This window comes from Danio rerio, chromosome 19 (genome assembly GCF_049306965.1).
Source record: "Danio rerio strain Tuebingen ecotype United States chromosome 19, GRCz12tu, whole genome shotgun sequence".
Classification (NCBI taxonomy): domain Eukaryota; kingdom Metazoa; phylum Chordata; class Actinopteri; order Cypriniformes; family Danionidae; genus Danio; species Danio rerio.
Genome location: NC_133194.1, coordinates 38199325 through 38215000, shown reverse-complemented (window position 1 = coordinate 38215000; position 15676 = coordinate 38199325). Strand labels below are relative to the sequence as shown.

General features: G+C 34.9%; 1 long non-coding RNA gene across 2 annotated transcripts in view; it reads left to right on the top strand.

The window, feature by feature from the left end:
- LOC137488447 (uncharacterized) overlaps positions 1-1269 on the top strand; it is a 2832-nt gene extending 1563 nt beyond the window's left edge. The window contains exons 2-5 of one of the 2 annotated variants that reach the window (XR_011007478.2): positions 1-11; positions 185-270; positions 583-625; positions 723-1269. The exon at positions 1-11 is cut by the window's left edge and continues 116 nt beyond it. This is a non-coding gene — a long non-coding RNA (uncharacterized lncRNA). The remainder of the gene's footprint in view (positions 12-184; positions 271-582; positions 626-722) is intronic. The other variant, XR_012395165.1, reaches the window with a different exon arrangement.
- The last annotated feature ends 14407 nt before the right edge of the window (positions 1270-15676 follow it).

Genomic DNA, 15676 nt, shown 5'->3' with positions numbered 1-15676 from the left:
TAATAATAAAGGTATATTTGATAAAGTTCTGTATTTGTTTCACAAGCTGAGAGGGTATTAGAGCATTAAAGAATAACGAATGACATGAAGGTGATAAGTTTTGTATTGTGGGTGAACTGTTACTTAAATAATGTTTTGCTCTTTGCTTTGCACTTTTCCTCTTCTGCTTATCCTAATATTTTAGATTATATTTGGACCTGAAACATGTGCTAGACTCCAGTAAAGGTGGCGTCAATACTGGACCTGAAAGGGCCTAACAAGTTGAATCTGGTAAAGAAACATGCACGCGCGCACACAAGCACGCACGCACGCACACGCTTACAGAAAACTGTTGTTTATGAAGTTTATGAATATTTTTTACACTGTGGCCAATATTTTGGGGAAGTCAGCATCACTAAATGATATAAAAGATTTTAAGCTCCTCTAAATTTTGCTCCAAGTGTTGTGTTAAATTCAGGATTCTGGACAGACAGCTGCCTGTTTTTCCAGTTCTAGTCATAGTGGTTAACCTAATTGTTTTTGGAGATCCAACAGTGATATATGTGTTTTTTCTACTTTTCAATATCCTGTCACCTCAACCAGCTGGGAGAGTCAAGTTGTGGATCATCATAAAGATTTTCAAAAGGTGAGTTTAGATTTCTTGAATGTTTTATTTACTTTAAATGTTCTTTTAAATATATCATAGAATTTGATTGCAATTTGTTTTCAAACAATTTTCTTAGTCATGCTGGAGTCTTGAATGTTCTTAGATGAGCATCACCCTATATCCGTGCATCAGGAACCACCAGACAAGCGATCAGCAGCTACTACTGTACATCGTCATGGATAAAAAGGTCATCCTATGGCTGGGAAGCACTTCATTCACAGGACATGCTTGATGAGATTTCCTAGCTCCAGTTTGTTTTCACACAAGTTTACAGCATTTATACCTTCATTTAAACTGCTGTGTTTGATATGGAGGAACAAGGAAACACCCGAAGTGAAAGATTTGCACGCCAAGTTGTTTAAAATGTAATTTCACAAGAAAACTATGAGTTCAGAAGTAAACTATGAGTGACGCTATATTGAACTTTCAAATTGCTCTGATAACACATAAAGTTTGGACCAAAGGACTGAAACAGCCTTTTTGAGCACTGGTCATACATATTTTGTTGATACTGTCTGTACTAATAAAACATTTAAAGCATATTTGACATTGTTGCATTTTAAAAACTGAATGAATTGTTGAAGTGGTGAATGTTTTCAAATAAAATGTTTTTTATTTTGTAATTTACAGTCTATTTGACCTTTTTACCATATTTACACTCAAGAGAGTTGAATAAAATAACAATATATTACACCAGGTGGTGTTAAATATAGTTACATTTTTTAACTCTGCCCAGAGTTAAAATTAACCCTTACTTCGGTGTCAATGTGCCAACCCTTTTGAAAGTGTTGATTTAACTCTGTTTTGAGTGGACCCCATGAGACACTTTCAAAGTGTTGAAATTAACACCCATAGAGTTGTTTTGGGTCCCCATATTTTGCTGTGTAGAATAAGATACTTTATTAGCACTAATCAACAGCCATTGTCTTATTAATAGGCAGGTAATACGACAGTAGTTAACAGTGGGAATTGGTACTTAAACTAAAGTGTTAATTAATCATGCCTTTAATTGCACAAGATAAAAATTTACAGGTTAAACGGACTTAATCCAGTCTTTTGGGGAAGTTTCAGGACAAAAGCAGTCTAAGGTGTTTCTTTTGTGGGTTAAGATATTAGTAGCATAGTTCTAAAGAAATGGAAAGCTCTGACAAAGAAGAATTTCAGCAAGAACGGTGTGAATTCTGGGGAACATCATGTTCCCTGTGAATTATTGTTGTAATGCACCATACGGAGCAAACAGCCCATTCTTCAAATAGGTTGTGGAAACTCAAAAGATGGTTTCATCAGGCACGCAGAGAGAGAGAGAGAGAGAGAGAGAGAGGTGGAGGTGGAAAGAAAATGAGCAAGAAATCATTTAGACAGATTGATGATGATGAAAGAGGAGCAGATCTCTCTAATTGTAATACGTGGGTGTTATAGTATCCCAAGAAACATGTCCTGCTGTTTTAATGGTTTGGACCAGAGTTCAGGAAACAAAAGAAATCTTTGGGTGAGGCTTCTTTACAATGGTTGCCAATAATCGAGAAACTCATTCAAGAGCAGTTCAATATCATCAGCGTGTACGGTATCATAAATCATTCACTTTAAAGCCCATTCATTTAGGTATTTCTGCCCAATATGGGGGTATGTTTTATGGTTAGGCATCAGGCAGATATTTGCAGAAGTACACACAAAGCAGTGTTTTTAATGTGTGCAAAATGAGTCTGGTTATTTTTGAAGGCTTAAATCAATGTGGTGCTGATATCTGTGAAATTATATGTTGGTTCTCATCAAGCGGATCGTGTAGGATCTAAAATTGAAAATGTTATTGATTTACGAAAACGGAGCACCTAATAAATATTACATTCTTCTGTTTTAGAAAAACACTGTGAGTAATGAAAGTACACAGACAGGATTATTAACCAATTTACATGCTATAATCAGTCATTTACAGATAGAATTCTGATATTTTTATAGCATTTTTTTTAACCCAGGCTCATTCTGAAAATGTGGGAGCTATGTTTTTTTTTACAGTTTTTGTTCTCACGAATCTAGCAGAGGCCGATGTGTACGCTTTTTGAGATTTCAAATATCTCTCTCAAGTGCCATTCGCACCTGCTCTTCTCAAGTATATCCATCAGAGGCCACTGTCGACTGACTGACTGACTACCTGACTAACTTAACCTCCTCCTTCCCTAAACCCAACCAATAGTGTTTTCAAAAGCACCGATTGAGCAGCTCCCACCAAGTTCCCTAATTGTGAAACATTATTTCAAGTTTATTGAAATATTAAAGTAGTAGGAGTATTTGAACTTGAATTTCATATGATTTCTGTATCTAACAGTCAATTTTGTAATCAACTTTGTAATTACATTTGTTGCTAAAATGTATTTTATTGATCTATTCATTCATTATTTTTTTCTAACTATCCTGATTTGGAAAGTCTGTTCCAAAGTTGTTTGTGATCCTCCAGTCTACAGGATGAAGCTAATGGCCCAGGTCTAAAGTGACTTAACCGATTGCTTCCTCTGCCTTCATCTTTTCTGACTGGTCCCTGTGGTATTCATTAGGATCTTTGTGGTTTCATAAATATATTTAGAGGTCAGACGGGTCACCATGCACTTAACATTTTTCCTCTCGATGCATGCACCTCACTCATGAATGTGACAGGAAACAAAACGCATGTCTTATTGCAACACACTTTGATATCAAAGAAATTAATTTGTATGTCACAAATGAAAAATGAATATCCTACAGCTCTGGAAAAATAAACTTTGGTTTTATTATTTGTAGTGTGTTTGAGTATTTCATCATTTTTGTTTTATTCTATAAACTACTGGTGACATGTCTTCCTAATTTAGACAAAAAATGCTGCATTTCTGGTCTAAAAAAAAAACTGTTTTCAGACATGCTATATTAAATTTAAGATGACACAATACCAATGTTTTTATTTCAGGGTAAACCAGAATTTTTTTCACAACAATTAAAAACTGGAAAAAAACAACAACATAGGCTCATTCTGAAAACGTAGCCCTATATACGTTTCTTGAGATTTATGTAGCCAGAAGTACATATGGCTGCTTTTAATTTTTAAAACAAATGCTACAGGGTGGTATGACACCGTTCCTTTTGCGCTTACCAGCTGAGCGCTTACCTCTGGACGACTTTCCCGATGTTACCAGCTTGTCCAATTAGCTCGCCATGTACGTTGGTGGACTTTAGATGCAAAGAGGAGATGACCATAACGACGGGATTTGAGTCCAGTGAAGAATGGTTCCAGAAAGTGGGCAAGACAAAAAGACGATTGGTCGGTCAGTCATTTAGTCAGTCAGTCGAAAGCGGCCGCTTTCGCAGAAACAGCAGTAGCAAATTGCACTCGCAAGATAAATTTGAGATCTCAAACAGCAGCGAAAACAAAAACAGTAAAAAAAAAAAAAAAAGGTAGCTCCTGGAATGTATTTCGCTGTCTCCAGAAATGTATATAGAGGTACTTTTTTAAAATGAGCCTGGGTTGAAAAAAAAAAAATGAACAGTTTATTTAAAACCATACCTAAAAAATACAGAGAAACTTTCAAGTGGTTTTTGCCATGTCTTATTGTCTCAAATGATTTTTATTTTACTTTTCATCTGCACGAAGGCCCACTGCAACTTCCTCCTATTTTGTTTCCTTAACCTGCATCTATTTATTTTACAAATTATATAGATTCTGAAGAACTGTATGCTTCTCACGCTCTGAGGTGTGCCATTCATGTCTTTTCAGGCAGGTGCACTCAGTCAAAAGACAATTGCCTCTGATATCATATTAGTGTCATTCAATGTGTTTTTGGTCATTATCAATGCACTGTCACTTTAATTGAGCATAAGCAGTGCGACAAAAATATGAAAAACTATCGCGGCACTGCTGCTTTAGCGACACTCATGTCTTGCGCTGACAAGCTGCTTCTGTGTGCGGTATGAAAGCTCTAATCTGTTGAGATGGACGCCAAAAAAACACGCTTCTCACTTTCTGCTCATGTTTGCGGTGTGAAACAGGCTTGAGATATATTTTGCGCGCTCCAGAAATGTATATAGGGGTACCTAATCAAATGAGCCTGGGTTGTTTACAACTCACCTATATCAACCTAGAAAATAGACACTTTTAATTTTTCGTCACACAGTGTAACTAAGATTCAAGCTTTAAATAGGAAAATTATTGTAACTTTGGTAATTTTTGGTTGAGATGCTAATGGTCTAATCCAATTCCATTATCTATGCTAAGCTAAGCTAAAAGTGCTTCTGCCAGATCCAGAGATCGACTGAATTAATTCAAGAACGCTAAAACTCAACTGTTTATAGGGACGTTGTAAAATATGAGTTCCTTTTAATTCTTCCACATCTGTACTGAATGTATCTGTTTCTTTTGTAAAAAAAATAAATAAATAAAATAAATAAATAAAAATACATTTTGCTGGTAAAAAAAAAAAAATCCATGTAATTTTTCATCACTGTTGCAATTGCCATTTTTGCAACTCACAGGTATAACTGCAACACAAAGAGCAAGACATTTCAGTGAATGCCCACTTAAACGAATGCAGATGTTGTTTCATGAACGCATTAAATCTAAGCGAGTTTTGCACAAATCCAAAAAACATCACACTCAGCAGATGTGAAAACATGCGAAAAGCCCTTCATTTGCATTCAGGCTGTATGTGAAAGTCAATTTGTGTGCATGAGTGCGTTCCCATTGACGTCCGAGCGGTGCATGAAAAGTACATGTAAATTACTCGCTTTACAATGACAAACTGTCAGCCAGAACTGCCCGTTTTGAAGCGCAGCGTTCATTGCATTGTACAAAGTCTTAGATTACTTTAATGTGCACATTCAGCTTTCTGTACATTCTAGGGAAAACAAGTATCTAAGATCGATTTCTGTTTGCAAACACTGCTTAAATCCATCCATATCTTAAAGTTCTCATCAAACACATGACAAGCACTCGTAGAGGAGTGGGAGGTGTGTGATGTATCTAATAGCTCTAGACGAGTCAAAGGGGATAATCATGTTTTGGAGACATGGGAGGAATTGAGGCGGGCTGATAATATATTTAGCTGCGGGGTGCTGTCACAGATAGAGATACACACAGAGCTGTATCATAAAGATTTCAACATTTCGGTGTTCTTAAATTCTGCTCCATTGGTTAACTTACTTGCTTAACGTCTTCAGAATTCATTAATAGGTTTGGAAATAAATGCATGAACAAAAAGTGTAACTGATTGTGTTTGAGAACTGGTATGTGCAAAACAAATAGTAACAATTTACTTAAAGGGGGTGTTTATGCAAACGATATGTATCTTGGTATACATTTTTGGAGGTCCCGAAATACATCATAGGAGGTATGTTTTTTGTTTTTGTTTTCGTGAATCCACCAGAGACCGCTGTGTACACATTTTGAGATCTCAAATTTCTTTTGTAAGTGCCATTCGCGCCTGCTGTTCTCACGTTAGTCCACCAGAGGCTGCTGTCAACTGACTCACTGACTGACTGACTTACTGACTGACTGAGCGAATGAGGGATTGACCAACCAACCAATCCCACCATGCACCTCCTTCCCTAAGCCCAACCGATAGTGTTTTCAAAAGCACAGATTGACCTGATCACCCCTTCCCTAAACCCAAACAACAGTGGAAAAGCCCAGGCAGCTGTATGATTTTTACTACGTTTTCAGATTTTACCGTGTTCTCACCTGGTAATTTACTTGTGTATTTTATTTTTTGCTTTTTGTTTTTGTTTTGCCTGCTTTCTGAAATCGTTCTTCACCGGATTTAAACCTCGTCGTCACGGTCAACTCCACTCTGCGTCTCAAGTCTGCCGATGTACATTGCGAGCTACTGCACAAATTGGTAACAGCGGAAAAGCCGTCCACACAGAGGTAAGCTGTCAGCTGATAGCACAAAAATAAACAGAGGCTGTCGGCGACATCATACCACCCCAAAGCATTCGTTTTAAAGGTGAAATACAGCCATATGTTTGACGACAATTCCATGCCGAAAATAATCAAGCGCACCAGGGATGTTTACACCTGAGGAGAAGTGCACCGCAAGTAGGATACAGGTGTAAACGCGAGGAAACCAAAACGTTTCAGGCAAGCAGTGAGAAGAGCCAGCAAACAAGCGGAGAGATTTAATCGAGAGTTTACAATGAGCTCACGAGCACATGTTTCCTTGCGGTGGATCAGTTCAGCGCGCACGTGAACATGGTGGAAGTGGAAATGAAAATCTTAATTTCACTTTGTTTTCAGTTTGATAATAAAGTTTTGTTTTGTTTTTAAGGTGTATTTATCTGTAATTATTACTTTGTTGACATAAGCTTTTGTGGGATTAGTTTTCATTCACATCCTATCTCAAAGCCATATATATATATATATATATATATATATATATATATATATATATATATATATATATATATATATATATATATATATATATACATACAATATATATATATATATATATATATATATATATATATATATATATATATATACATACATACAATATATATATATATATATATATATATATATATATATATATATATATATATATATATATGTATATATATATATATATATATATATAACTGTTTATAGGAATGTATATATCTGAAATTAACTGAAATAGTTTGAGTGAGTTTCTTGGAACTCTACAGTGCAGTCAAGGCCTGCATATATGAATATGAACTGAACATATTATTGAATATATATTCAAATTTATTTAAATCTTTTAGTCTGAAATTGTCTACACAGCAACAATGTGTGAACCTGTTGTGAATCTGGCTGAACTTCTGCACAAGGGTAAAAACATCAATGTGAGGTAATTTACATATAAAACTTATCAGATGTATATATTCAATTATTTTGTAAGTACATTTTGTCCTGGAACTCCCACAGTTCAGAGACCATGTGGGCCGCAGTCACAGCACAGTATCGCTTTTACAGTTGTCCAAACAAGGCTAAGCCCTCTCTTCAAGCATCCCGCTGGAATATATTGTGTTTATTCTGCAATTTCTCACCCTAAATTTTTAGCCGGTCAGCTCTGGGCACTGGTCCGAAATGAACTATGTTACTGTAGAGAGTTGAAGTGAACCATCATAATGTCAACCCATTTAGAATAGCCTATGATTAAGCCCTGAAGCATTTGGAGATTATTTGCAGTCTTGTGTCTACTAAAATTTACATCTGTGCAAGTTTTAACATCCCTTATTTGTCCACTTTATGCAGTTTGGAGAATTTTAAACATGGAACGTGAATTTGTCATTCACACACAAAAAAAATGATATATTAAAACAAATTTTTAGTATAATAATTGGCATTTTTGAAGCCGCCTTTTTGAATAATAATATTTCATATAACATTTTATTGGCCCTAAATCTAGTTAAAGAATGAAAACATAATTTTGCTTATTACAGAGATAAGTAACCTTGGAATAACTTTCATTTATGTATTTATGGTTTGATTGTTTTAAATGAGAAAAGGCTCACACATCTTAGACGAAAGATGACGGGGCTATTATTTTGTTTAAACAAATATGTTACTACTTAAGCATGCAAATAAAATTGAAATTTCTGTTATTTTCCAGTAAATTTCTGTAATTTATTTTACGGTATATTTCTGTAATTTAACGTCTGTTATTTTCCAGTAAATTTCTGTAATTTATTTTACGGTATATTTCTGTAATTTAACGTCTGTTATTTTCCAGTAAATTTCTGTAATTTATTTTACTGTATATGTCTGTAATTTAACGTCTGTTATTTTCCAGTAAATTTCTGTAATTTATTTTACTGTATATTTCTGTAATTTAACGTCTGTTATTTTCCAGTAAATTTCTGTAATTTATTTTACTGTATATGTCTGTAATTTAACGTCTGTTATTTTCCAGTAAATTTCTGTAATTTATTTTACGGTATATTTCTGTAATTTAATGTCTGTTATTTTCCAGTAAATTTCTTTAATTTATTTTACGGTATATTTCTGTAATTTAACATCTGTTATTTTCCAGTAAATTTCTGTAATTTATTTTACGGTATATTTCTGTAATTTAACGTCTGTTATTTTCCAGTAAATTTCTGTAATTTATTTTACTGTATATTTCTGTAATTTAACGTCTGTTATTTTCCAGTAAATTTCTGTAATTTATTTTACTGTATATTTCTGTAATTTAACGTCTGTTATTTTCCAGTAAATTTCTGTAATTTATTTTACTGTATATTACTGTAATTTAACGTCTGTTATTTTCCAGTAAATTTCTGTAATTTATTTTACGGTATATTTCTGTAATTTAACATCTTTTATTTTACAGTAAATGTCTGTCATTTATTTTACTTTATATTTCTGTAATTTAATGCCTGTTATTTTACAGTAAATTTCTGTAACTTAATGGCCATTATTTTACGCTTTTTTTCTGGCACCCCAGCTGCCAGAAAAAAAAAGTAAAACAACAGCATTAAACAACAGTAAAACAACATTTTTTTACAGTGTCAATCAGGTCAATCTGTGCTTTTGAAAACACTATTGGTTGGTTTTAGGGAAAGGAGCTCTTGGGGGGATCGGTCAGTCAGTCAGTCAATCAGTTGACAGCATCCACTGGCTGATCTACTTGAGAACAGGCGCAAATGGCACTCACAAGAGAAATTTGAGATCTGAAAAAGCACACACAGCACCTTCTGGTAAATTCACGAAAACAAAAGCTGCAAAGAAACTTACCTCCAGGGACATATTTGACACTCTACAGTAACCTATATAGGGGTACGTAATCAGAAGCTTGAGTTGAAAAAAAAGGTCACTCATTATTTTAAATATTTTAGTAACAGTTCAGAATAAGTATGTTGTTTAATTTTAACAAGCATATCTGTTAATATCCTTTGAAGCATTAAAATAGACACTAGCATTTACTATGCTTTCTGTATTTAAAATCACATTTATTACAGTAATTTGTTTTAATTTATTCCAGCGATGGCGATAATATTGTGATATATTTCCTAGGCTACAGATCATCATTTTAGAATGATTTCTGAAAGTCGATGAAAAAAGTCCAGCTTTTAGTCTCATTGAATTAACACATTACAAGAATATATATATTATGACTAATTTAATTAAGAACTATTGATTTCTTAATCTACACTGTAAAAATATCTGTAAATTAGCAGTTTTATGTTTTTTTTATTTATACGCTTCATTAATTTTTTTCCTTGTTTAATTATGCTTTTGAATTGCATTGAGCGACCTTGATCTTTCCTCCAACAACGTTTAACCTTGAAAAGTTGGAAAAAAGTTACCTTTGTTAACATTTTTATAGTTTAAAATGATATATTGCCTAGGTTGATGTTGTATTTACAATACAAAAACCTTGTAATAAACTACCAGTACGTTTTCTGTTATTTCACAGACTTTAAACTATTTTATTTCTTACACATTATATTATATCAACCTACTAAAATGTAAATAAAAGCCACTTTGTTAATACATACTTTTAAAGATACATAATCCGTGATCTCCAGAAATGTATATAGGGCTACGTTTTTAGAATAAGCCTATGTTGCAACCATATCTGTTAACATCGTTTTAAAAATTAAAGTAGACATTGTAGCATTTACTATGCTTTTCATGTATTTGCTTATTCCAGTCTTAATGATAATATGAGACAACATGCGAAAATGAGAATGATAATTTCATAGACAACAGATCGACATATTAGAATGATTTCTGAAAGGTGATGAAGAAAGTCCAGCTTTAAGTCTCATTAAATTAACACATTATAAGATTAGATATATTATGACTCATTTAACTAAGAACTATTCATTGATTTCTTAATCAATGTGATTCATGTTTTATTTTTTCTTCATTTATTTATGCTTTTGAATTGTATTATTGGACCTTGACCTTTCTTCCAACAATTTTCAACCTTGAAAAGTTTTTAAAAAGTGACTTTTATTAAAAAAATGTATAGTTTAAAGTGATATATTTCTTGGGTTGGTATTGTATTTATAGTACAAAAACCTTGTAATAAACTGCCAGTCTATTTTCTGTTATTTTACAGACTTATTTATCTACATCTTATTTTTTATACAATTATATCCCGGGTGCCAAACTCAGTTCCTGGAAGGCTGCAGCTCTGCCTAGTTTTGTCCCAACCCTAATTAAACACATGCACCGGATCAAACAAATTGAGTGCTTACAATTTGATGCCTACAGATAGGTGTGTTGAAGCAGCGCTGGAATTAAAATCTGCAGGGCTGTGGCCATTCAGGAACTGAGTTTAACATCCCTGCATTATATTTTATCAACTTACTAAAATGTCAATAAAAGCCACTTTGTTAAACTGTAGAGTTGAAATTTTTAACATCAAAAGCCGACAGAGCAGAGATCAAGGTCCCATAGTCCATTTTATTTATTCATTCATTCAAGAGAGAGAGAGAGAGAGAGAGAAAGAGAGAGAGAGAGAGAGAGAGAGAGAGAGATTGCCACAGCAGAATGAACCGCCAACAATTCTGCCATTAAGCATTACTTACTGCAAATTACTCAACCCATAATTAAATGTGTTACCTTTTTACTTAAAATCACTCTGTCCTCTTAACTCTTCTCAAAATACAAAGCTACACTTATAAACACAATGTGAGGAAGGTTAACTTGTTGCCCTGGCAAGCGTTTTTTCATAGAAAGCCTGACTAAGGTCTGCATGGTGTTCAAATCCTCCTACTCAAAACACAGGTTTCTATGGAGCCTCAGCTGTGGAGTCTGCCTCATCCTCTGCTTTCTTTTACTCTCTCGTTTCTCTCTCTCTCTCTCTCTCTCTCCTTCTGCGCTTTTCTAATTTCCACATGGCACTGGTCACCCTCCCCTGCTGGAGGCTGCGATTTTGTGGTGTGATATTCCCTTTTCAGCACTCTCTGTGTTACTCTAAAATCAGCCAGCGTAATACAGACATCACAGTCTTCTCCCAAACAGATGGTCTCGTTTTTAGGAAAGGCACTGTTCCTGGACCAAGGAATTAAAGATGCTGCTCTGTGATTAGAGCTGCGGGAGGCTTCTGAAAGTCGAACATGTGAGCTTTGGTATATATTTAGGAAAAAAATGTCATTCCAAATTTATAAACACCAGAAAGAAAATACACCAACATGTAGACAAATCACAGAAATCGTCTTATTGAGATGCCAGCGTGATCTCATGAGGAAACAGAACTATTTTATGTATTGTCAGAAAAGTAATTCATAAATTTATAACATGATCGCATTCTTCATTCATTTATTCATTCATTTTTTTTCGACTTAGTCCCTTATCTATCACAGCAGAATGAACCGCCAATTATTCCAGCATATGTTTTACGCAGCGGATGGCCGTCCAGATGCAACGCAGTACTGGGAAACACCCATACACTCTTACATTCATACAATACAAAAAATGTAGTTCATCCAACTGGGAGAAACTGGAGCACCCGGAGGAAACCCGTGCCAACACGGGAAGAACACGCAAACTCCACACAGAAATGCCAACTGGCCCAGCCGAGACTTCAACCATTAACATTTTTGCTGTGAGGCGACAGTGCTAACCACTGAGCCACCATGCCCTGATTTAATTCTTATGAAAATATAAGTTTTAAAAGATGGTGTGCCCCACAAAATCCCACCCCTAACCCTAATCCACATTGGGAAATGAGTAAATTATAACATGTATGAATGAGATCGTACAAATAGATACGAATTTGACACTAAATCAAATTTTTATTAATGTCATGCAAGCACTGTAAATGTTAGGATTCTGCATCAGAGAGATGATTGTTGTTTCAAATATTTATAAAATAAATTGGTTAAAACTATCATATAGTCAATGTTTATTTTAAAGTCTGCATTATTTTAGCATGACTGTCGTTTTAGAGCAAAAGAAAGCATGTCCCTGAACCCCACCCTTAACCCTAAACCTCATAAGAAGATGAGTAATTTATACTAAAATACATGAATGAGATTGTATAAATTAATATGAATAAGCCACCAAATCAAAAAGATACGAGTTGCTTTTTAAAATGCAAAGTAAAACTTTTTCAGTGTTTAGCATAGTAATGTCATTTAAGTACAATAAATGTTTGAATTCTGCAATAAAGCATCAGTGAGATGTTTGCTGTTTCAAATATTTTAAAACAAATTGGCTAAAAATTATCATGTAGATCAATATTTATTTTAAAGTCTGCATTATTCAGCATGATAATGTAATTCCAACTGAAATGGAATATTGAGTAGGGGGCGTGGTTTAATTTTTGCAGTCCTACTCTTTCACTTACAGCAAACTAATGGTTAGAGGGACATGGCTAAGCATATTTTGCTTAAATCGTCAAACTGACATCGTCAGAGAAGGACCAAAGCAAAAGGAGAACCCCACCCCTAACCCAACCCTTCACTGGGGAATGGTCAAGTTATACTAAATCTATGAATGAGATTGTGCAAATTATTAATAATTAGCCACTAAATCAAAAAGTCACGAGTCGCTTTTTTAAAATGCAAAGTAAAACCTTTTCAGTGTTTAGCATAGTAATGTCATGTAAGCACTGTAAATGTGTGAATTCTGCGAAAATCAATAGAGGGATCTATTTTAAATATTTAAAATAAAAATGGAAAAATCGTAGCATAGGTACATTTTTGCTCTCCCCTTCTCTTTTGCTTGCAGCAAACTAATGCTTGAAGGAGCGTGGCTAAGCATATTTTGCTCAAATCGTCAAACTGACATCACCAGAGAAGGACAGCCATTACAGCACAAAAAAGGACGTGCCCCCAAACCCCACCCCTAACCCTAAACCTCACTGGAAGATAAGCTATTTCTACTAAAATATATGAATATTTTAGTATTCATATATTACACACCCATGTCTTCTAACATTTTTATCCTGCACAAGCCCCTTGGATAGTCTCTGCACGGGGCAGGAGAGATGTTTGTTGTTTCAAATATTATTTTGAATTATCATATAGATAAATTTTTAAGTTAAGTAATGAGTCATTTTTGTAAATTCTGCATTATTTCAGGATGTTGATGTATTTCCAACTAAAATGGATTACTGAGTAGTGGCTTGGTTTAATTTTTGCACTCTTTCTCTTCTCTTTCACCTAAAGCAAACTAATGGTTGACTAATGGTCACTTCAGTCCCTCCGTTGTCCACCGTCACTGTCATATTACAGTTTGGAGGGGTGTGGCTATGCATATTTTGTTATTTTGCAATTTATGCTAAAATATATAAACAAGATCATATAAATTAATACGAATTAGCGAATAAATAAAGTAAAAAAGCAAAGTAAAACCTAAATGTTTAGTACATCAATGTCATGTAAGCACTGTAAATGTTAGAAATCTGCTAAGAAATGTTTGTTGTTTTAAATATTTAAAAATGTTCAACATTATCATAAACTGTAGATCAATTTATATTTTTAATTGTTTTTTTTCAGCACGATAACGTATTTTTACTTGAAATGGAATATTGAGTAGGGGCATGGTTTATTTTTGCACTCTTTTTCTCTTTCACTATACAGCAAACTGATGGTTGAAGGGGCGTGGCTAAGCATATTTTGCTCAAATCGTCAAACTGACATCATCAGAAAAAGAATGCCATTCCAGAGCAAGAAGAAGCATTCTCCCAAACCCTAATCCTCATTGGAGGATGATCAAATACTAAAATGTATGAATGAGATCATACAAATTAACACAAAATAGCCACTAAAAAGGATTGCTGTGAGATTGCATTGCTTGGTTTACATGCAACCCTGGCAGAGCAAGTAAAAATGAGTTTACAAGACTTCATTAACAAATCAGTTTATTTCTCATAAGCGACATCAAAACCTAATAATTTGCATATCTAACTCTGAGTATTTCCTTTATGTAGGCTGTCGGGTTAATGAATCCTTAAAAATCCTTATAAGCAACATGTCAGCGTAAAAAAACGTACAGCTCTGTTATTATCTTTTTTGTCAGTTATTATCTGTTCTATTATTTTCTAGCTCTATTATCTATTCTCTATTATCTTTTCACTCAAGAAGCAGCATTTTTTTATTGTAGCATTCTCTACTTCTAATTCTCTGGGAAAGCTCCCGAGTTTGTGGTATATTTCCTCCTGCCTTACTGCAAATGGTTTGCTCTTTGTGGATGTGCTTAAATCTGCAGCAAGGGCGTGGTTATGTCACATGCACACTTCAATAAACCAAAAGAAAGTAGGTTTATTTGTTTATATTTGGGACAGAATAGGCAAAAAGTGGCTGAATCTACTGTATAGCTGATAAGATTGGTCCATTGTTAAGCCCTTTATGACCTTCACTCCAATCAGTTAACATGTTTACATCAAGTGTGCCGCAAGCCTGCGTTTGAGTGAAGGTCTCGGCCGTTAGATCGACCCCTGGGGGCTGGCTGCAGTACAAGTCATAAAGCCCGCCTCCTCCGTGTTAATGAAGGAGACTTGAGCCTAAATAAAAAAATGTATTACACTTGCAATAAAATGTCCCGAAAGATGGTTCAGGTGGATTAAGGCACTGGTTATTGTGCTGAAATAGGTGCAGATCTTCATTTTTGTAAACAGTTTGTTTTTAGCAGTAATTTAATGCTGGGCGTGTCATCGTGATTGACAGTTGTGATTGACAGTTTCTCAAAGCAGCGCGTCTGAGTTTCGGCAGAAGACTGAAGTGTTATTATTCGATTTCTGTGTTATTTTACCATGACAACATGAGTTCAGTAGTAAACTATAGTTTCTGACATACATGATCCTGGTGGAACACTGTTTATTCGCTAAGGTCAGGGCTTTTTTCGGGCTTTATTAGTTTGCTGATACACGTACGCCTAGCCACCCAGATAGCAAAATACACTCGGGCCAGTTCCAGCTAGATTCTCGCCTGCCGGAGACTTACCCCTCAGACTGACTACCTCTGCTGGACCTACTCCGGATGCCTGGACTCACTGCCCGATTCCAGCCCGAGTCAATCGAGCCAGATGCGGCGGCCGAGCGAGCCGGCGCTGCCGCATGCGAGCCGGAATCAGCCCGCGACGCCGCG